Source organism: Acipenser ruthenus, chromosome 7, assembly GCF_902713425.1.
Source record: "Acipenser ruthenus chromosome 7, fAciRut3.2 maternal haplotype, whole genome shotgun sequence".
In the NCBI taxonomy this organism is placed as follows: Eukaryota; Metazoa; Chordata; class Actinopteri; order Acipenseriformes; family Acipenseridae; genus Acipenser; species Acipenser ruthenus.
The window spans coordinates 67,876,221-67,899,409 of NC_081195.1; the positions used below are offsets into that span (position 1 = coordinate 67,876,221).

At 39.5% G+C, this 23,189-nt stretch overlaps 1 protein-coding gene across 3 annotated transcripts in view; it reads left to right on the forward strand.

The window, feature by feature from the left end:
• Positions 1–23,189, forward strand: part of LOC117416057 (cGMP-inhibited 3',5'-cyclic phosphodiesterase 3A-like) — a 113,466-nt gene that overhangs the window by 16,486 nt on the left and 73,791 nt on the right. Inside the window, exon 1 of one of the 3 annotated variants that reach the window (XM_034027089.3) lies at positions 4,287–4,938. The exons of the other annotated variants lie outside the window; for them this stretch is intronic. The gene's annotated coding sequence lies outside the window, so the exon portion shown is untranslated. Of the gene's footprint in view, positions 1–4,286; positions 4,939–23,189 lie in introns of those variants that run through there. 3 annotated transcript variants of the gene reach the window in all.

The window sequence follows — 23,189 nt, forward strand, 5'->3', positions numbered from 1 at the left end:
GACTGTGTCGTTTACAGCAAAGATCCAGCCCAACAGCTGTGATTTATCAAGAGTGACATGAAAACAAATATTATCAGAGTAAGCAGAGGAAACTTTGTAAAGCACGTGCAATAAAGGTATTTTTAATCCACCTTCACGATTTCCTGATGAATTAAATAAAAGTATAGCTTTGTTTTTTTTTCTCAATGAAACTTCTTGTTTTTTTTTAACTACAACAAGGATTTCAGTGGTAAAAATACCACCACTTGGACCACATTCCCACAATCTAAATATTTTCAAATACCTTTGATGTTTTAAGGAGTGTTAATTCTCAGTACTTTACCCCGTACTGCAGCACAATTTTCAATTACATTTGGCATCAAAGGGTTGCTGAAGCCCCCAAACCAAACATGAAAGCAAGCAAAACAGCATCTTGCCCCGCAAGTCCTAGATGCTCTGTGTTTCTATCTCACTCTCTGTTCTTGTTGACTTTTGCATCGCATGAATTCAATTTCATCTTGAAGGCCGTGGTTCATTTTGCAGCAGAGGCCGCAAACTGGTACCATATGTGAAAAAAGAAAGTGCTGTAATTGGGCTTGGTTTTGACTACTGTTGTTTGACGTGTAATTTGCAGTTTTTTATCTGCAGTTTTCATGAGCTGTTGTGGATAATTGCTGCAAGTGGAATTCAGGGGAAACATGGGGGAAATATAACTGGCCACTCTAAATAAATACAAAATCAATATAAATACATAGCCGTGCATTTTAAATGTAGGTCTTAAAATGGTAAAAAGCCAGTTTTCCTCCTTTTCCTTATCTTCTTATGATGAGTTTAGACATTGGGAGATATGCTGGGTTCTCCCATGTGGAAAGATATATTTTTTTATGAATGGGAAACATGTTAAATATATGAATAATAACCTTACCATATATTTTCAACATATAAAATAAATAAATGGCTCACAGATTGAATTATATTTAAAATATATTCCAAATTCACAAGATATGTGTAATATATATTTTTATACATTACTAATTTATTTTATTTAACTGACTAAAAATATATTTTACAATATATTGTTACAAATATATATTTGCAACAAACTTACCATACATTTAAAATATATTATGTTTTTGCCTTACATTCGTCATACATTTTAAAAACATTATTTATGGATGCTGTTTAAATATATTAAAAACTATATTAAGCAACAAATTTGTGTAAATATTTTGGAACTGAATAAAAATACATTAAGAATGTATTCATAAGCTTCCCTGAAGCGTATAATGATGCTAATATGTGATGTTGACCTTGATTAAACATTGATAAGAACATTAACTAAATATATACAGTACATACATTATAGATTTAATTGTATTGAAACATGTATTCGCCTTTTTTTAAATGTAATATGAATCAATATATTTATTTGTTTTACATGTTTATTGTTCATTTGGGAGTTTAGTAGCCTGCTTGGCTGCAGAATAATTATTTGTTTTTTTATTATGTGCCATACACAAGTACATATATTATATTTCAAATGTATACATAACGTATTTTTCTCATATGAATTGTATATTTCTCAATATATTTACTTTATATTTAAAATCATTAATAATATATTTAACATATATACACATTTATGTATTTTAAATACATAAAACATATATCATATATTTTTCATATCTAGAAAAGGTATTTTTGGTGTATCTTGGTGATATATTTTTAATATATTCTATTTAATTCAAGAATGATGTTGGTAAAATATAAGTATCATACATTTCTTATTATATATAAAAAATATATTTTTGTTCCATATGGGCTGATACTCCCATATCGAGTCATTCTTTATTTTGTAATATTTATTTTAGTTCACCTGGTTTTGAACTTGCTTTGAGCTTGACTGGAGAATCCTAACTGCTAGCAAAGAACAGCCTTCCTCATTCCATTCAAACCATGTGACAGCGTGACTTTCCCGCACTGCTGACCTGGCCTACTGCACCATATATATACCATACACTAAACTTTGAAAATCATCAAAGAATACAATTTAGTACAACTTTGACACATTATACAACTTTAGGAACCATCAAAAATTCAGTAAAATGTTTCTACACTTTGATACTTGCTGTTAAGGCATTGTAATAATGTGTAATTGAAATTAATAAAATGAAAGTTCTTAGTTGCTTAACAACATAGACAGGATCTCCAGCCCTTACTGACGAAATAGAAGAAACATCAAGCATGAGGTTAATTTGCTTAACTGCGACAATTTAAAGCACGCAATGCTCCAGCTAAAGGTTTTGATGGTCTGAATAATTCTGTAACTTTCATTTGCCTCAGTCTGCTGGTCCTTTTTTTTGGCAGGTTGTGGCAAAGTGCCCCGCCCCTGTGTGCATTTGTGTGTTCTGTGTATGTATGTTGCGTGCGTATGTTAATGTTGGTGTATAGATTGGTACACGGGATATAAACGGGTCTGTGTTTCACGTGTGTTTAAATTGTATATTTGTATTTAGGCACGGGATTGCACATCACGCACGTGCATTTAAAATATAATATGTGAACACAGGGTTTCACGTAATGAATTCACGTGCTGGGATTCAAGTGAATAATTAATTAGTAATTGAATCCCAGCACAAACAGTATAAATAGACACACATTTCTTGCACTCGGGGTTAGGTGTTCGGTGAGTGGAGAACGGGATTGGAGACGGAGGTAAAGAGAATAGTGGTAATAATAATAATAATAGTTAGAGTATCTGCTCACCGTGTTTGTTTGTCTGTGTAGTCCGTTTTGTTTGTCTTTTTATTTTGGCGTGTAGTGCCGTGTCCTGTTTTGTTTTGTGTTAAAACCTTTTATTTGTTAATAAACGCTGAGTGCAGCCATTGCACTCAGCTCACCATCGCCGTCTGTCTGTGTGTGTATTCCTTCCTGCTTCCGGTCTGACGCCACCCACTCTGGCCGTCTTTGTGACACAGGTGTATTCAGTTGATTAGACAGTATGGTTTCCTTCATTTATACCTTCATTTCGGGCCCAACAGAACCTAGAACCAGTCTTCCAGCACGTAAATAACGTGCAAACCAAGTGAGAAAGCGCCCTAATTGATTAAGGCAAGGGAAAGAGAATACAAACGAATATAATGGTATTTGAAGGTGCTTTGGGATCATTTTAAACTGTTTGAAACATCATTGTTGTTATTCTTATTCTCATTCTTACTGTGGTAAGCACAGTCCACCAAACCCATTTTGATTCCAAATGAATTGGCGGCACTCCTAATATTAACATGTTTCCAGCTGTATAAAGAAACACTAGAAACTGGCAAAACACTGTAGTTCTATTGTTGTTTGACGGGTCACATCATTAAATTGTTCTTGAGATAACTTCCACTTGTATGGTGACCTTTAAAAGCTGAAGTGTGATGGTTACCAGCTGTTTACTAACTGTGTGTTCATTCCAGAAGGCTTGGCGTACCTCAGAGCAAAGGGAAACAGTAGTTTGCAGAAACGTGTATACATGTTCTGGAGATGTATGTAACAGCAGTTGTAATGTATATTGTGGGCTTGATTCTCAAAGCTGTGTACTCCAAATCAACATTAGCACAGTTTTTTTTTTTTTTTTGAATGGAAAGAACACTAATGAAACATCTGAAACGAATAGGAAACAACATCATATTCGAGCCCCTGAATTAAAAGTCTTTGCTGTTTATTTCTGGTTTGGTAACTTCATTGGGTGCGTTTCTCGTTTCTGAAAAAATTGTGCTAATGATGAATTGGAGTGAATAGCTTTGAGCCTTTAGTCCTAAATATGTCTTTTAATGTGTTCTTAAAGGACAAAGATTCTAAATGGAATCTCCTGAAAAAAATCAGACTTCATTTTTTTTTGTCATCAATACACATGGTGTCTGCTTAGCGCGACTGTGAGCGCAATGCCGACAGTTTACCATATTCAAAATGTTTAAGTTTAAACAGGAAAAAAGTCGACATTTTCTTTTCATGTTGCATACTTTTGTGGGCAGCTTGGACCTTGTATTAACATGTTTTCAAATATAATAACATAGGCCGGCGTGCTACACTAAATCAGTGTGAAAGTGCTTGGTGCAGAGGCTTGTTCAAATCACAAATTGAGACAGGGGGTGGAGGCATTCTTGTCATCAGAAGATACGGGACGTGCACTGCGCTGCTTGGCTGGGATTTCTTCATAGCAGATGAAAAGCGAAGCATACATCATTGCCTGGAGAATACAGTGGAGATTTACAGTACATGGCGATATTAAGGCCACTATCAGCTGTACCTTAAACCTTACGCCACTGTTAAATTACTTTTCTAATTAGGAACACATGCTCTAACTCTGGTGCTCATTTGATTTAAAAAAATAACTATTAGAAACTCAAACAGTAACTTAGAACAGGTTGCACCCTACACATGACATCATAACTTAAATCCAGCCACAGTCCAATCCCGCTTCATACATTCTAAACTTTTAACAAAATCCCATTACCATTGCAACATGCTAAAGGCATATCTGAAAACAGTTTCTCATTGACTCTGTTTCTTAAAAGATTTACATCAGTGTTAGGAATGCGAGAGGGCCATTCCTGACAGGCATCATATTTCAGTGGCAGGGAAACGAGACACATTCCCCTGCCGAGATAAAGAACAAGCACGCGATAAGTGACCACTACAACCCGCATACCAGAACGGGGGCTGCCAATGAGGCTTTGGATACAAAACGAAAGTCAGCATGCAAATGGGACGGGTTATCAGCACTTGGCATTTTTGTGCAAATAAGATGCAGTCACAACTTTTGAAGACATTTAGGGGATTTTTTAAACATTTTTTTTAATCTTCATCAAGACGCATTTAAGAGCAGGGAAATTCCTGCTCTCGTAGGTCTGTTCATGCGACCCGGAGTCTGTCTGGAAGTAGTGAAGCCGGGGACTCCATGTGAATATTCCAGAGGTGAGGATTGTGTTTGGATTATCATGTTTATAAAATAAATAAATATGGCTATTATCACTATGTAAAAGATCGAGCTGACTCTGGGTTAGATTTAGATGTCTAAATATTGTCGGAGGCCATCTGGCCCCCCAGTGCTCCTAGTAGGGGCAGCAGTGTGGAGTAGTGGTTAGGGCACTGGACTCGTGGGTTCAATTCCAGGTGGGGGACACTGCTGCTGTACTCTTGATCAAGGTACTTTACCTAGATTGCTCCAGTAAAATCTCCAGATATCTTGTAAAAATTGTAAGTCGCCCTGGATAAGGGTATCTGCTAAGAAATAAATAATTTATTATTATTATTATTTATTTCTTAGCAGACACCCTTATCCAGGGCGACTTACAATTGTTACAAGATATCACATTATACATTATTTCACATTATACAGATATCACATTATTTTACATACAATTACCCATTTATACAGTTGGGTTTTTACTGGAGCAAGCTAGGTAAAGTACCTTGCTCAAGGGTACAACAGCAGTGTCCTCCACTGGGGATTGAACCCACAACCCTCCGGTCTAGAGTCCAGAACCCTAACCACTACTCCACACTGCTGCCCATAATAAATAATAATATTAGTTGGTTGATCTCAAAACTTGATTTAGCATCAACAACATGGCTTGGCAAACCATTCCATATCCTTACCACTCTCTGGGTAAGAAATAATGTTTCCTAAATTCGTCTCCACTTCATTTTCTTCAGACAGCACCTGTAGAACACCTCTTTTCCCTCTGGACACTTTATCACTCTTCCTTAAATGCGCTTTAGTTGCTCTTATCTGCTCCCTATTTTACTGCATTTAATCCTGTACTTTAGAGTACTGTAATCTGTCAAGTGTTATTTAATCTGTAGTATTTTGTATTTAATTATATCCTGATGTAACGATCACTGACACTGTTATCTGCTCCCTTATTGAATCGTATTTTGTCATATACTTGTACTTGCTAGAACCGAAGTCATTGTATCTTATCTTGCTCTTAATTGTATTAATACTTAGTACTGTAATTCTTGAAATGTATCTTTGTTTACGACTGTAAGTCACCCTGGATAAGAGCATCTGCTAAGAAATAATAATAATAATAATAATAATAATAATAATAATAATAATAATAATAATGATAATTTTCAGCTCTGTCCTCTGATCCTGGTGTCTGTGCTCAGTTTAAACTACTGGCTTGCGTTAGCTTAGTCAGTACTTTAAAATTAGCACCGAAACCAGTGTAAAAAACAATATTTGATGACCTTTTGGCACAGCAGACAGACAGGTGCCTTGGTCACTGAACCTGGGTGTCGTTTTGCAGTAGCTGTGTGAAGGGCACTGAGATCCCCTTCCAGAAGCTCTTCCTGTTAGTGACAAGCAGTGTGATGGATGAGCTTTCAGAGCAGTGGCTGGTTGGAGAGACTTCCTTTCTGATCCCGGCCAGGCCTGACACACACCTCAGACAGATTGCCCACACACATCTGGCTACATCCTGACTGAGAACAAGAGGAGGCTAAAAGCACATATGTGCAACATCACCCAAGCTAGCATCAAAATAAACACATGGATCATTAAAGGCAGATCTCGATTGGAACGAGTAACCCTGCTTCATGAACCAGAATACACATACACAATCAATGTGCAACCGCACTTCCCAAATGAAATCCCATATGGAAATGAACAGCTGAAATATACAAGAACTTTTGTTATTTTATTTATTTTATTAATTTGGAATCTGCAATTATTTTTCACCCGATTTTAATTCACCACTGCAACCCTCGCACTAACGCATCCTCCGAAACGTGTGCCGTCAGCCATCCGCACTTTTTTTCACACTGCAAGCCCGCCGTGAAGCTACTACAGCGAAGTACAGTGTCGGAGGACCATGCAGTTCTGAGTTGCACACAGGCAGGCCTGCAGGCACCTGGCTAGCCACAGGGGTCACTGGTGCACGGTGAGCCAAGGATTCCCCAGCCGACCTAAACCCGGGCAGTGCTTGGCCAATTGTGCGCCACACACTGGGAACTCCCAGTCACAATCGGCAGTGACATAGCGTTGATTTGAACTGGCGACTCCAAACTATAGGGTGCATCCTGCACTCCATGCGAAGTGCCTTTACTGGACGCGCCACTCGGGAACCCCCCTAGAACTTTCATTTTTGACCCTATTCTATATGTAATATATGCAGTATGTTGCAGCACAAATAGTTTAACCGCCTGTGCTGCCATACTGTATGTAAGCTGTGTTTTAGCACAAGGAAGCAAAAACAGTAATGCAACAAAGGTAAAAAAGTCTATTTTTCCCTTTGTTACCAAGCTTATATAAAAATGTTCAGGCAACACCTATAAAGCTAACATTTTCAACTGAGGCTCGTAGGTATGCAAACAATATATATTTAAATATATAAACTTTACAGGGCTCCTTTAAAATACAGTGAGAGCTCTTCTTTATATTTCCGACATACAGTGGTTGGTTAGTAAATGATCTTTGGTAATTATTTTCATTTCAGCAGTGAAGTCTCCCAGGAAAGTTTTCTTCCTTTCCTTTCTTCCAAGCATCTGCCATCTAATATCTAATCCAACCTGATTGGCATTCCTGAACAAAATTAATTAACTTCTTTAGAACTGACTTCAGTTGGACTAAATGATTAATCATCCTCATCAATAAAATATCTCAATCCCACTCCGTGTTCTCAGTGCCTCTTTGACTTCCAAGCACTTAAACCCAACCTGGCTTGGAAATCGGTCACTGTAGTGTACAGGGCTGCGGGCAACTGCACAGTGGGAGGTGCTTTGGCTCCCTGCAGTGTCTGCTGTGTGTTTTAGGATGCTTCAGTTTGTGAAAAAAAGAAATAAAATGAATTTAATCTGAATGAATTGTGTGCAATGTATTTATCCCATTTGGTTAACCAATTTAAAAACAAGGTAGTTTCAGTTATTACAGGGTCATGAGGAGAGGAGGAATCATGTGCTCTGGTTATTGCAGGGTGTCAGTGAGGAGAGGAGGAATCATGTGAACTGGTTATTGCAAGGTGTCAGTGAGGAGAGGAGGAATCATGTGCTCTGGTTATTGCAGGGTGAGTCAGTGAGGAGAGGAGGAATCATGTGCTCTGGTTATTTCAGGGTGAGTCAGTGAGGAGAGGAGGAATCATGTGAACTGGTTATTGCAGGGTGTCAGTGAGGAGAGGAGGAATCATGTGCTCTGGTTATTGCAGGGTGAGTCAGTGAGGAGAGGAGGAATCATGTGCTCTGGTTATTGCAGGGTGTCAGTGAGGAGAGGAGGAATCATGTGCTCTGGTTATTTCAGGGTGAGTCAGTGAGGAGAGGAGGAATCATGTGCTCTGGTTATTGCAGGGTGAGTCAGTGGGGAGAGGAGGAATCATGTGCTCTGGTTATTGCAGGGTGTCAGTGAGGAGAGGAGGAATCATGTGCTCTGGTTATTGCAGGGTGTCAGTGAGGAGAGGAGGAATCATGTGCTCTGGTTATTGCAGGGTGAGTCAGTGAGGAGAGGAGGAATCATGTGCTCTGGTTATTGCAGGGTGTCAGTGAGGAGAGGAGGAATCATGTGCTCTGGTTATTGCAGGGAGTCAGTGAGGAGAGGAGGAATCATGTGCTCTGGTTATTGCAGGGTGAGTCAGTGAGGAGAGGAGGAATCATGTGCTCTGGTTATTGCAGGGAGTCAGTGAGGAGAGGAGGAATCATGTGCTCTGGTTATTGCACGGTATCAGTGAGGAGAGGAGGAATCATGTGCTCTGGTTATTGCAGGGAGTCAGTGAGGAGAGGAGGAATCATGTGCTCTGGTTATTGCAGGGTGAGTCAGTGAGGAGAGGAGGAATCATGTGCTCTGGTTATTTCAGGGTGAGTCAGTGAGGAGAGGAGGAATCATGTGCTCTGGTTATTGCAGGGTGTCAGTGAGGAGAGGAGGAATCATGTGCTCTGGTTATTGCAGGGTGAGTCAGTGAGGAGAGGAGGAATCATGTGCTCTGGTTATTGCAGGGTGAGTCAGTGAGGAGAGGAGGAATCATGTGCTCTGGTTATTGCACGGTATCAGTGAGGAGAGGAGGAATCATGTGCTCTGGTTATTGCAGGGTGTCAGTGAGGAGAGGAGGAATCATGTGCTCTGGTTATTGCAGGGTGAGTCAGTGAGGAGAGGAGGAATCATGTGCTCTGGTTATTGCAGGGTGTCAGTGAGGAGAGGAGGAATCATGTGCTCTGGTTATTGCAGGGTGTCAGTGAGGAGAGGAGGAATCATGTGCTCTGGTTATTGCAGGGTGAGTCAGTGAGGAGAGGAGGAATCATGTGCTCTGGTTATTGCAGGGTGAGTCAGTGAGGAGAGGAGGAATCATGTGCTTTGGTTATTGCAGGGTGAGTCAGTGAGGAGAGGAGGAATCATGTGCTCTGGTTATTGCAGGGTGTCAGTGAGGAGAGGAGGAATCATGTGCTCTGGTTATTGCAGGGTGAGTCAGTGAGGAGAGGAGGAATCATGTGCTCTGGTTATTGCAGGGTGAGTCAGTGAGGAGAGGAGGAATCATGTGCTCTGGTTATTGCAGGGTGAGTCAGTGAGGAGAGGAGGAATCATGTGCTCTGGTTATTGCAGGGTGAGTCAGTGGGGAGAGGAGGAATCATGTGCTCTGGTTATTGCAGGGTGTCAGTGAGGAGAGGAGGAATCATGTGCTCTGGTTATTGCAGGGTGAGTCAGTGAGGAGAGGAGGAATCATGTGCTCTGGTTATTGCAGGGTGAGTCAGTGAGGAGAGGAGGAATCATGTGCTCTGGTTATTGCATATGTGGGAGATTCCATACAATACCATAGCGATTTCATTTGTATATCGTCCGTCGTTTTCAAGCATTGCAGGGCCCTGTTATATAAATGTTTTCGCTAGTGCCTTCTGCAGTGTACTCGCTTTACAGAACTATATAACAAACTAAAGAAAAGGCCAAATCAAATGTGTTATGCTTAGCTTTCAAAATATTAGATGACAATGGAGTATTTTGTTACCTCCTTAAAAAAAATCAGTAAAAATAACTTATTTTAAATGCTACAACATGAAAATGACTATTCTTTGCTAAATTAATCATCGATATGAGCCTGAATTGTCTGTATTGACTGTTTTTCTTCTTACTTTTGCAGTGTGTGTGGTGTCATGGTTTTGTATTGAGACAGCACTGTCACTCCCCCTGAGTCTAAAAACGAACCTTAACTGACAGCATTTAGAACAAGGGGACTTTTGTCTCACTATCGCTATAGTACAGATGGCTGGACAGCACTGTCATAAAAATGCTGTGACCTTGTGCTGTAGCACCACAAGGTATACAGTATACCAGACTGGGTTTGGAAAATACACACAACTCAAATACTAAAACTGCCAGGGTTACACAACTTCTAAAGCCAATAACTTAAGGAGGTTGTATAGCTAACAAAAAAGTCCATCCATTTTCCATATCTATTCACTAATTAGGTCTCAGATTTGCAGTTTTGCTAATAATCTCTGTTTTAGCAAACATGTATTTTAATTTAAAAGCATGACATTTGGTACTACACTGGATTAAATAAATCAGCTAGTCCTGCAATTTCATGGTCATTTGGAATTGTCCCCACCTCTTCAGGGTTTTCTATGTTTGTTAGTAACCAACCAGCTGCTTCCCCTAATGACTGACATGCTCTGCAGCCAGTACAATGCTTGACCCCAAAGACACTGCTGAGATGAAATAACCTACAGTAGGAAGTGAAGGAGTAACAGACTTCCTGGAAGACAAAGCACGCAAACTGAGAGCTCTCTGCTACCCAGTGTAGTACCAGATATAAAAATCTATGTCATATTTTCTTTTGCAGTTGCACATTTGAGGCGTTTACAGTGAATGAAAGTGTAGGACGAGTAAGATAGACTGGGAGTACAGTGTCCGTTCCAAACACTTCAATATAAAGGTGATGTTCATTCTTGACTTGTTCTCGACAGCAGGATACCGAGTTGTTATTTTAGACCCACAGTACATATAGTACTGTGGGTAAAGTGCTTTGGTAAAGGAATCTCCTTTGCAGTGGTCTGCATGCGGTTGACAAGCCTGTGTGTGCACAGTATGTACAGCAGTGTCACGTAGGAACGTATTTGCTCAGTTGTGAAGCTGCATATCATTTACAGTCTGGATACTCAGTCTTGGTGAATGTGGGCTTCAAGAGTGTCTTTTGATTAGGAATGCTCAGTGGAAAACTGTTTGACTGGCCCGGGGTTTGACTTTGAGACATTATCGACTGGATCTTGAAAATCCTTAAAGGGTAGAGCATAGGCATTTTCATAATAGTTTATCTGTCAGTGTTTAATGTCCTGTTGTATTTGTTCTCTGTTATTCTCTATTGCTGTTACTGCCCATATCACTATTATTATTATTATTATTATTATTATTATTATTATTATTATTATTATTATTATTGCTATCGTTAAACCAGGCTTTCTAACTATGCCAGCCAAACTTGCCATTTCAACCACTGGGGGGTCTGCTTCTCTTTTTTTTTTTTTTTTTTTGTTTCTGAAGTGCTTTGAAAACAAGCCAAGACAGTAAATATGACATAATTTGATATTGGCACCAATAGCATGAATTCACAACCCCAAAATAAAAATAAAAAGGATCATTATTGACAGTTCTTTATTAGCCGTCTATTGGCTCATAAGAAGCTAGAAGGGCGTGATCTTTTTCATCCTGTCGTGTGGAACATGGGAAGGTTATGTAGATGCTTCAATCTCTAATCTGCAGGCTGGTAGCATCTGAAGAACCTGAATCTCTACAGTGGTGAATTTAAATATTTCTGCAAACAGTGACGTGTATAGAACAGAGATTATATTAAAAATAAAAAAATAAATAATAATTTGTGTTTTTATTACTGATTCTTGATTAAATAGGCCATTTAAGGTGAACAAATCTGAACTGCTGTATATTGAAAAAAGCATAAACAAACTTTTATTAAAATTTCAAGAGCATGACAAGCTACAGTACTAAAACACTTAGAAACACCCTTCGCAATACTGACAGCAGATAATATAAAACAACACAAGAAGGCTATCTCCCACGATGACTCATCTCTTCATTGGAACCCAGTTGCATCAGTGTTCTGCAACTGAGCCAATATTCTGCAAGTGAGCCAATGTTCTGCAAGGAGCAGACATCTCTACATTTCCACACTGAATTCTTCCTCAAATAAAGTCATTTTTTGAAAATAAAAATCAAACAATGTGTGCGCAGTGTTTTTAACTGCAGTTATGCACAAGCTTTTGAAATGAAAATGTTTCCTGTTCCAACTGAAGCCTGGTGATGGTTGTGTTGAGTACAGACACATGTCAGTAACGTGCTGTCATATCAAGAGAGAGAGAGACGAGAGAACAACGTGTGCCCTGATAATAAGAGATTGGAGCTCGACACTCTGATAATGGTGACGTGGTGCCTGCTTGTCAACTAAAGAGAGTTGGGTTAAGAGGGCTTGAATGTGGTCTTCAGTCCTGGAATTAGGGTTACTGTCAGAATGAAATGTATTCTGTTGTTTAGACCAAGACGCTGCTGTGGTTTCAAATCCCATGTTCTCCTTCAGCGATAATGTCAAGTCTACTATGGGCAACTAGGTATGCCAAAGAGCTAAAGCATGATAAAGTGCTCTGCAGTTTGTTTCTGGCTTACAATTGATTGTATTTCTGTCGCTGTTTCTGTAGTTCTGTGTTGCTCTGAGACTTTGGAGGCCAGCAGCTTTGTGCTTGCATGAGCTCCTACCTCCACTCCAGCACAATCGATGAGACAGACAAAGTCTGATTCTCTCCGGACATTCTTTTCCAAGTCTTGTGTTCTAAGAGAAGGCATGGTCATTTGTTGTATTGATTTCGTTTTTTCTTGGAGTGAACCAGGCAGTCACTCACAGTTGTGTCATTTGGAATTCCACACATATACTGTATCAATATAAACAAAGCACAGCTTACATTTTGTGCAACTTACTGTACATTAGTTTTATGAAAATGCGAAAAAAACAAGACTAACCCTAGCTGGGATTAAATGTGAGATATCCTGATTGCAGGTTTTCAAAAGCCCCAAATAACAAAGACTTTGAGAGCTGTGTTCAGTTATTTCATGATTACATCATGACTTGAAATGCCTTATCACAGTTCTTTCTTGTAATGCAAGTGTTGGCTATAATTTGTAACTTTGTATCCACTCTTAAAACTGAATTGCTGCAGAGTAAAGGCAGTACAATGATTTAAAAAAAAAAAAAAGAAAACCAAGATAAAAACATTGTCAGTTGGGTCAATGGGGAAGTTATTTAATATCGACTGTTGGAAGAATATGTGTGTATATATATATATATATATATATATATATATATATATATATATATATATATATATATATATATATATGGAATAAGCCATATTAATGATGGCTACAGTACATTTACCAAAAATGGTGAAATACTCTTTTTAATATTTACAGTGGCCAGATATTTCATTTTTTTAGATGAGAGGGTGGGATTTATAATCTGCCAGGAACTGCTTTTGCATAAGGGTTTGAAAAACTCCTGGCTCAGCATACATGCATTGCACTACAGCAGTGATTGTAAAAGTGTTTTTGTCTGAAGAAAAAAACAATTATCTGGCAGTATCTTGGTTTTGGACTTGATTAACCTAGCAAAGCAAGATAATATTGCAGGCATGGAGTAAATCCAGCACAGTACTGGTACATTAGATATTATACTGTATACTTTCCTGGAATAGTTAATTTCTTACCTGTTGAATGTCATAGTGTGTGTTCTGTATCATTTCCCTTTTCAGCCACAAACTGCTGAAAAGACTCCTAAAAGCTGGATTTTTAGAAATAACGACTACAACGTATGCAACCGAGGTAACTGTCAGATAGTAATGTGAAAATCTCAATACAAAACCACGGTTACTTAGGGATATAAAAATAATAATTCATTTCAGATGCAGACCCGTGGTTACATTTTTTTTCTTGAACAGTCAACAACTTTCCATTTTGAAAGTCCAGTCACATTATACACCTCAGGCCATGGCAATCACATGTTGGTTCTTTTTATTTTTTTCTGGGGGAAAAAAAGGGGATACTGTGGCTTTAAGATAAGGATAAGGAACAGTAACCTCTTCATAAGCACCAGAGGGCTTCTCCTGACCCGTCTGTTTGTTTTCACAGTGCTTTGGAGGATTGTTTGTGTTTAGTTTGAAGGGAAATTCATTTTCACATGCATGCTCGAGCGCAGTAATGTGGAGCACGTGTGGGAGGAGCTTTGATTGTGGCAGCATTTTCGGGCGATGGAGAGGGAGAGGGTTTATTTTTCCAGGTCGTGCTCCGGGCCTCATGTGGCTGTGCAAGGAATTCTTTCATCGCTCCAAGCACGTTTCCTTACTGCTTGAGACAGGGAACAGAGGGCACCTTTATTTACTTATTCCAGTCTGAGCAGACATGCCAGAGTGGCTCTGAGCCGGTACAACTGGAATATTTAAAGCAAAGTAAAAGAACTAGAAAAAAAGGCAGCCAAGTCCTGCACTCAGGCACTGTGTGATGATTGTTTTCAATGTCAGTCAACCAAAGAATCGGAAAACAAGAAGGATAACTGACTGTAGACTTCTTTGTGTTGTGTGTTTTCACACATATCCACCTAGGTGCATTTCATTGAGTTTTCAAACTCTTGCTAAGAGTCACCAAGGGTCTTTTCAATCATACTCTGCTTGTCTGAATTATTATTGTTATTATTATTATTATTATTACTATACTTCTATGGCACTTCATACATGATGTCATACTTGAACGTATACAATATATACATACATGATGTAATACTGGCAAAATGTAGCATTATGATCATGTCATCCGAGTCTTTGCCCCCTTCCCTTTGTCATCGTCTGCCGTCATAACTGTAACAAGAAGAGGTACTGGAAAACCTGAATGCCCCGAATGGTTCAATGACTGACAGGAAACTGGTGGCATTTTCACTGGAAGGGAAAGCAGTGTTGCAAGTACAGTAACATCAGCAATATCGGACATGTGTTTCTTTCATACAAAGTGCCTCTTGCGTTGTTATTCTCCTTGATGATTTCTCCAGTCTTTCTCACAGAAAATTAATTGAATTTATCATCTGAAAGTGAGTTTAAAACAGCAAAAAGAAAAAATATACATAAATAACAATCCCTAATTGCAGCAGAACCCAAGAGCATGGCTTGTCATTCACATAGGGGCCGGTGGAGGTAAATGCTTGGAGCTTGGAGCCGTTTAGCATGAAAAAATGTGTTGACTCTGAGCAGTCGTGACTATCACTGTCAAACCCAATTGAGCCATGTATTGGAAGTAATTACAATGCTGCACTATCACTGAGATTTGATCTTAATTAAAATAAATTAAACGGTGCAAATAAAAAAAAAGAGGCATTGGAGAAGGGAATCCATTCGCCATAAATCATTCTGTTAAGAGGGAAGGAGAGGGGGGAGGGATTAATATTGTGTGTCATTGACATCATATTTTATTTCATGTAACATTCGTGTTGAAATGCTTTGGCAACATTGGATCACTCCTGTCATGCTAATAAAGCCAGTTTGAATTTGAATTTGAAAAGTTTGAATTTGAAAATATGTTTGTCACAGTATGTAAGCTGATGTTAAAGCAATCTGAAATATTTATGGGTATGATCCTGGGTTCGCTTTGCTTCTCAGACAGTAGCCGGCATAACCTTTACTGCTTTGTTTTTAATTTCACTGCCGTTATATAAGGCTGTTTTCACATTAGCGGCTACTGTAAGTATCCAAACTGACAGCTCTCCTTTATGACAGCTAAGTAGCTGATGCATCTTCGCCTGGCTAAACCTGGAAATAGCTAGAGACAGACAAACGTCTTTCTCAGTTTCAGAGTTGTCCTTCACATCCTGAGCAAGATGAATAATTAAAAGAATATTTGCAGTTCTGTGAGCTGTATTTGAGGGTTTTAAATGTAAACAGCATCTTACTAATGTCACTACTGTTGCTGGAGTACCGTTTACAGACCTGCCAAGAATTTACCAATAAGATAAATCTAAAAAAACAAAGAGTATTTGTTTGTATTGCAAACAAGGCCATGTGTGTCAAGTGATACAAAGCATGCAAATTCCAACGCCGCATTCAGTTATCCGTAATGAGGATTGACATGGCACTCCATGTCAGGTATTATTTGTACTGTTATGTGTTGCTCAGCGGGGACGTGCTTGTTTGACAGTGGATTTGCTGTATTTATTAAACATTTGGCCTGTAAAATGGGCTCTCAGCAAAACAAATGACAGACATGTTATTTAAGATGACTGAAGGTATGAATGCAGGGTTGTGAAGAAGGGACAGCACAATGCACGCTGTTGCTTCATTTTTTCCCCCTGTCTTGTGTATTTATATTGTACTGTACTGTATTTTATTATAATTATTTTTTAATTATCAGCTAGTATTCTGTGCATCAATAGTTGCATTGGCTTCCTGATTCACAGTGTTCCTGGTTCACAGTGTTCCTGATTCATAGTGTTCCTGGTTCACAGTGTTCCTGGTTGACATCGTTCCTGATTCACAGCATTCCTGGTTCACATATTTCCTGATTCACAGTGTTTCTGATTCACAGTGTTTCTGATTTACAGTGTTCCTGATTCACAGCGTTCCTGGTTCACAGTGTTCCTGGTTCAGAGCGTTCCTGGTTCACAGTGTTCCTGGTTCACAGCGTTCCTGGTTCACATATTTCCTGATTCACAGTGTTCCTGGTTCACAACTTTCCTGGTTCACAGTGTTCCTGGTTCAGAGCGTTCCTGGTTCACAGTGTTCCTGGTTCACAGCGTTCCTGGTTCACATATTTCCTGATTCACAGTGTTCCTGGTTCACAGTGTTCCTGGTTCACAGCGTTCCTGGTTCACAGTGTTCCTGTTTCACATATCTCCTGATTCACAGTGTTTCTGATTCACAGTGTTTCTGATTTACAGTGTTCCTGATTCACAGTGTTCCTGGTTGACATACATACAGACACTGTCATTCCAAAGATCTGATTTAAAGAAAGATTTCTCTCTGAAGTTAGATGTTTCCATACAAGTCATTTTCTCAGCATCGTCTCATTGTGTAATATTGAAAAGAACACAAGTTCAGATTGAACATAAACCAGCATAACTACCAGCTTTTTATTTCATCAGTTCTGAATGCCTCATGTTATCAGTTCACACAGGTATGTGCTGCCAGTAGACTATTGCTTTTGACTTTGTTGCCAAGATGGCTGTATTTGCATCAAGGCGCAGGAGGAGCTGCTGTGAACGCTCCCTCTCTCACTCGCTAGAGCTGAAGCACATTATGAACTAAATGGCCCTCTATTAGTGTTTATCTCCAAGGGAAAGGCTGTGAAGGGGAGATCAAAGGACTTTCTTATGGAGCTTACTGCTGCGAAGAAGGGGAAAAAGAGGGCACTCACAGGCGGAAACTGAGCTAAACACACAGTTCCAGACTAAGTAGTGTGGCTGCTGAGACAATTGTGGGGTATCAAGGGGGGAAGCGTCATTGGGGCATTATTGTTATTTGTAATTTAGTTTTTTGTATAGGGTTTTAGGAATACCAGTGCGTTGGGTAGGGAACACAATTGTATTGTTTTATTGGTGGTTTTATGGTATTTATTGGGGAGACTTTTTTGGGTTGCACTCAATTTTGGGTGTTGTTTCTAAGGGGGGGGGGGGGGTGTTTCTGTGTGGATGTCACCAATGACTCAGTGGTGCTATTGTTTTTAAAACTGATATATTAATAAAGATTTGGAATTTGACACTGTGCGTGGTGTGTGGCATACTGGACCTCCTGTCTAAGTTACATTGGGATCCGACTGGCAGTGGAGTCTTCGCTGACTAGACAAATAGAATCGTACCTTTCACATACATGGAAATTTCCAAGAATGTGACGTCTGTATAAGCCATTATGAGGAGTGGCTGGGAACATTAACAGCCTGGCATATGGTATTTAGATGCGCCATTGACACAGAGCAAGAGACACCTGAGGGCACAGCGCTGTGCACAGAAGCAGCTCCGGGCCATGCTGTCCTCATTCTCTGCTTCCTGATCATTTCATTACCAATGCCATTTGTATCCATTGGTCTTCACTAAATGTCAGAGTGCAGGTCTGCTAGAACACAGTTAAACCTGCTTTTTCCAGTGCTTAGTGTCCCCGGTTTATATTGAAATGGTACACACTGTTTGTTTGTTTGTTTGTTTGTTTTGCACTGACCAAGGTAATATCGTAAATAATGTATCTTGACCCGCAGCTCAACTAGTTTTATTTTGCTTTGCTGAAGCAACATATGAATATGAGTCACAATATATTGTTTATCGCCAAAATCAATCACTTTGGTCAAGTCCGTTGCAACTTGGAAGTTAAAAAGCCTTTTCATACCCCGTGAATCTCCTGCAAGAGGTGCAGTTGTGTGAGTTTGACTTGACCCATGCTTTTTCTTTGCATTGTGTTCCTCCTTTGAGATATGCTGAGGCTTCTCTCAGTGTGTGGTAACTCAGCACTGGTCACTCATGGTGGGACTGGAGCAAATAAACACAGGCCTGTTGCCTTTAGGGCTATCAATGTGTTGAGCATGTTGACTGATAGGGTTAGGGTTAGGGTTAGGGTTTGGGTGGGGTCATTATACTTGCTGGGGCGGATCGCTTAAGAGGATGCGCCTACATTGATTGCCTTCAACCCTGACACTAGCAAACGCATGTCTTTCCTGTCAGTAGCCCCAGGGGAAGGGCCAGGGCCTGACGCTTCGCAGTTCATTGTCAACGTGTCGCAGTGCAGTCAGATGGCGGCTCTGTGCTTCTACAGATACAAAAGCACATAAAGGAGTGAAGTGCTTTTTCCATTACCGTGACTGCAGGGCTATCACTGGCGCCATTGGTATGCTTTTTCTTTTGGTTTCTTTTAAAGGTTTTTAAGTCGCTGCTGGTGTTAAAAACTTCAATGTGGTGCTAAGGCTTTGTTTCACCGATAATGCTGCCAATGCTAATAAGAGGGAAGAAAATGGAAGTCCTTTAACACTACAGCACTTATTTGTGAAAATATGGTAAGCAGCAGTGTGACTGGTAGCATTATTGGGTATTTTATCAGCAGAGTGTTAAAATATTATTCTAGGAAAAGGAAAAATCAGCCTCAGTGATTTTGAAGTTATTCTCCTGAGTTTACCTCAATGCAGAGGCACAGTTTCCAGCGAGCCTTATGGGAAAAGCCATTCCAGTTAAAAAATGTGCGTTTTATTACCATGTTCACTCTGCTGTGTCTGAAGCATGTTGATTCACAGAGGACAGATGGAAAAGTGAGTGTTACCTCAAGTGACAGGATCCAGCAGATTGTAGAACAGAACCTCGCTGGTGATGTCACAGCTGACATGACACACTTGTGAGTGACAGGATCCAGCAGATTGTAGAACAGAACCTTGCTGGTGATGTCACAGCTGACATGACACACTTGTGAGTGACAGGATCCAGCAGATTGTAGAACAGAACCTCGCTGGTGATGTCACAGCTGACATGACACACTTGTGAGTGACAGGATCCAGCAGATTGTAGAACAGAACCTCGCTGGTGATGTCACAGCTGACATGACACACTTGTGAGTGACAGGATCCAGCAGATTGTAGAACAGAACCTCGCTGGTGATGTCACAGCTGACATGACACACTTGTGAGTGACAGGATCCAGCAGATTGTAGAACAGAACCTCGCTGGTGATGTCACAGCTGACATGACACACTTGTGAGTGACAGGATCCAGCAGATTGTAGAACAGAACCTCGCTGGTGATGTCACAGCTGACATAGTGCCCACTATGGACTATCATCAGGGGTTCATTTGTTAACAAAAAGGTACCAGATCTTATAATTAAGAAAGAGGGATAGCATTTCTGTTTATATACCTAATGTACTGACCTTGATTTACACAGGGTTTCGTGTCTTATTGTCGGTGTCGGTAGCTGCTTGCCCACCTTTGCCTAGCCGTGTTTCAACATAATCTTCTATTTTAAACAATGCTAGCGGCGGGCCGACTAATCTGATGAACAGGAGTGATGACACTGCAGGTGTTAAGAGCGCTAGTTTTTTGGCGTTTCGTCGTTTGGGTTGTAAATAAAAACTATAGTAATTTTCTTACACATAGATGTTACATCCTAAAATATATATCGTTACAGTACACATTTGTCATTCAACTTTTTTTCATACGGTTCATCATTTGAAAACTGTCAGACGAAAAGGTACCAGATCTGGGATCGGACCGGGCAATATGTTTGACCGCAGTAGAAACCTGGTTTAGATCCTCTGCTTTATTTTTCTCATTTCAAAGTTTGATATTGGTGTGTTTGGTTTGAGTGAATTGAGGCTACAGTCACTACCTGACAACTTGCTTCCTTTAATTAATATGAGTTAGTGATGGATGCTCACTGTAATTAATGTGAATTAGTGACGGAAGCAGTGTGGGGGTTGGTGAGATTATTGTGCGGATTGAATCGATCTCAATCACAATTGCAATTGACGATTAGTCTTTTTTTTTTTGCATTGTTATTTTATTTTGTCCAAATTAGTGCACAACCCCAGCTACAATTATACAGCTAATAAGAAACGACTCCTTACAAGCACATTTAAATAATGTACTGGTGTGTTTTGGCCTCAAGTAATATGTTTATGGTAATTTACTGTAACTGTACCTGTCTGTTACCCCAGGAGTAGGTCCCAGAGGGCCAATTACAAGTTTAATAGGCATAATTCATTAGTGGATATCCTTACCATTATACAAAGGTGACATTGTTTCCTTATGTCCTCTGTAAGCTATAACATTATTTACAGGTTGGCGCCTTTAAAACTGAATCCAACCCAAAATGGGTATTCCAAGTTGGACCTTGAGTGCGCCAAACAGCCCCACTCTGATGAAGCCAAGGTGGTGCTTATTAGTAGTAGACAGGTCCTATGATTACTCTAATAGAACAAACTGTGCCAGAGGGTAGGGCTAGCTGTAACTATTCATTTTGAAATCTTCACCACTTACCAGGGCATAAACAAACAGAATTAATAAATACGTGAGTCTGACTGATCATGAGATACTACCAGTTTTTCGATAGCAACAGGGAGACATTTCTTACTCATTTCTTAAGCTGTTCCAAATGGTGAGTCAGCCACAAATGTTCACACTATTTTTACTCATGCACAGTAATAGGAAATACAATGCTAAGTTTAAGCCCCCAGTAAATATTTTTTTTGCTAGGATAAATATATAGTTTTTTTTCATGAAGATTCCCAGTCGGCCCCCATATCAGTCACATTCTTGGTGACCAGGCCACTGAGTGAGTGTGTTTGAATCATGGACTGTCTGCTTGGATTCATATCAGTATCGGAACTGCTTTTACATGGCAGAGATTGAGAAACATTTTTGGTGAATTGCAGGACTTTAAAATTGTAAGGAGATTGTGAGATGTGACCCATGGTGTTCTTGCACAAGACGTGACTTTTTAGGCAAATACATTTTCAAAAGGCAGATTAAATGATTTTAGTGCTTTACTGATTTATTACACTGGCAGCAGAGCCAGCCCTGGCAGTTTAAAAGAGCAATACGTCACTGGCTTTGGCTTTGTTGAGCGCAAAGGTACTTAGCACATCCTGTTATAAGCACTCTGTACCAATTCTGTTTTCATGTGGCCAAGAGAAATCAAATTATCCCGTGATTGATCTGGTGTTTCTGAAAAGTTTGGAGAATAACTGGAGTCTTTGCTCAACAGCCTTTTTGAAAGATGTCAAATTTATGATTTCCTTCTACTTCTTCACTGCCGGGCGCTCTCTGCTGAGTTCTAGGGTCTTTCTGTCTGCCTCTTGTTGTTATGAGTAATTGTGTAATGTCTTTCTGACGTCAGTCTCTGTGCTTGTTACCCTGGTTACGAAGTCTGCTCTGGTCCCAAGTGAGCATTTTCAGCATCCATCTTTACTCACTCAACCTTGACTGTGGATTGAACCCCCAGTTTAAAGGAAATTACTGTACAGTAATTAATTACTACTAATCATTAGCTCTTTGGTTTAAAAAAGTATAGACTTTAACAACTGTTGCCTTTTGTTAAACAGTTCATGATTTGAGTTTATTTGAATTTGCTTCCCCTACTGTGAGTCTGCAAGCTGTTCCTGTGTAATGCAGCATGGAAAATGCTGATTATTTTCTGCTTGCTTTTTGCTTAGTGCTTGATATTCTTTGCTTGGAAACTGCCTTTCTTTTTTCTGAGACATTCAGTTTGGTTTATGCTTAATACAGACCAGGTAGAAAAGCACAATGCAGTCAGCAGCGTGCAGTCAACAACATTACAGCAGAGAAAAGAACATTGAGGATTCAAAAGTAAATTGCTTCCATCTGCTATGGCTTTGATTGAGAGCAAAAAAAAAAATGACCAAACATGTGGCAATCAATTTTATTGTTTCGTTCTCAGTAATGCACTTCCAACAATGCACCTCTTCTTTGGATTCCAAACGCATTGACCTTAAACCTATGCAGATGTATTGTATGAAACCTGGATTGCAACTTTTACAGCATTGGGGATAATTGATTAACTTTACAGTATCCAAAAGATAACAGGGCTTTGGAATATTGAACCAGGCAGCACCCAGTCCAAAATAAAAACTTTAAAACAAGGCACATTATTGCAGGTGTACACTGTATAAGAGGGTAGAACTGTTTTGAATGGTTATATATGTATGGTGTACAGGCAATTCAGATGTGTAAACTAACTCAAAGCAGTTCATATAATGATCAAAGATTTGTTTAAGCAAATAACATCGATATTTCTGTTTCAACAGTGGTGCGTTTGAGAAGGATTTACAAGCCTGCCACATAATGCTATTTGTAAGACAACGAGTGGTTGATTAATGAAAAAAAAAATGGTGCCTTCATATAGTGTGCAGAAGAGGCAGCAAGTTTAAGAGTAGGTAGAAAGTTATAAATGTTAGGCAGGGTTACCAAACTTTTTAACATTTGACAAGCAGACATTCAGTCCGCTAAAACTAAAACTATATCGGTGAGTGGTACAGCAAAAGAATGTGTTTATCCACAAGTGTGACATCCAGCCTTTCTATCTAATGAGCTTTGTTTCATTTGAACTGGATTGTGGCCAGCTTAAATTGAGAATTGTGGCCTGTAAATACAGTACGCATCAGCAGAACCACAGCCTGGACGCTGCTGAATTACTGCAAACTTGCGCAAGCTTCTTGGTA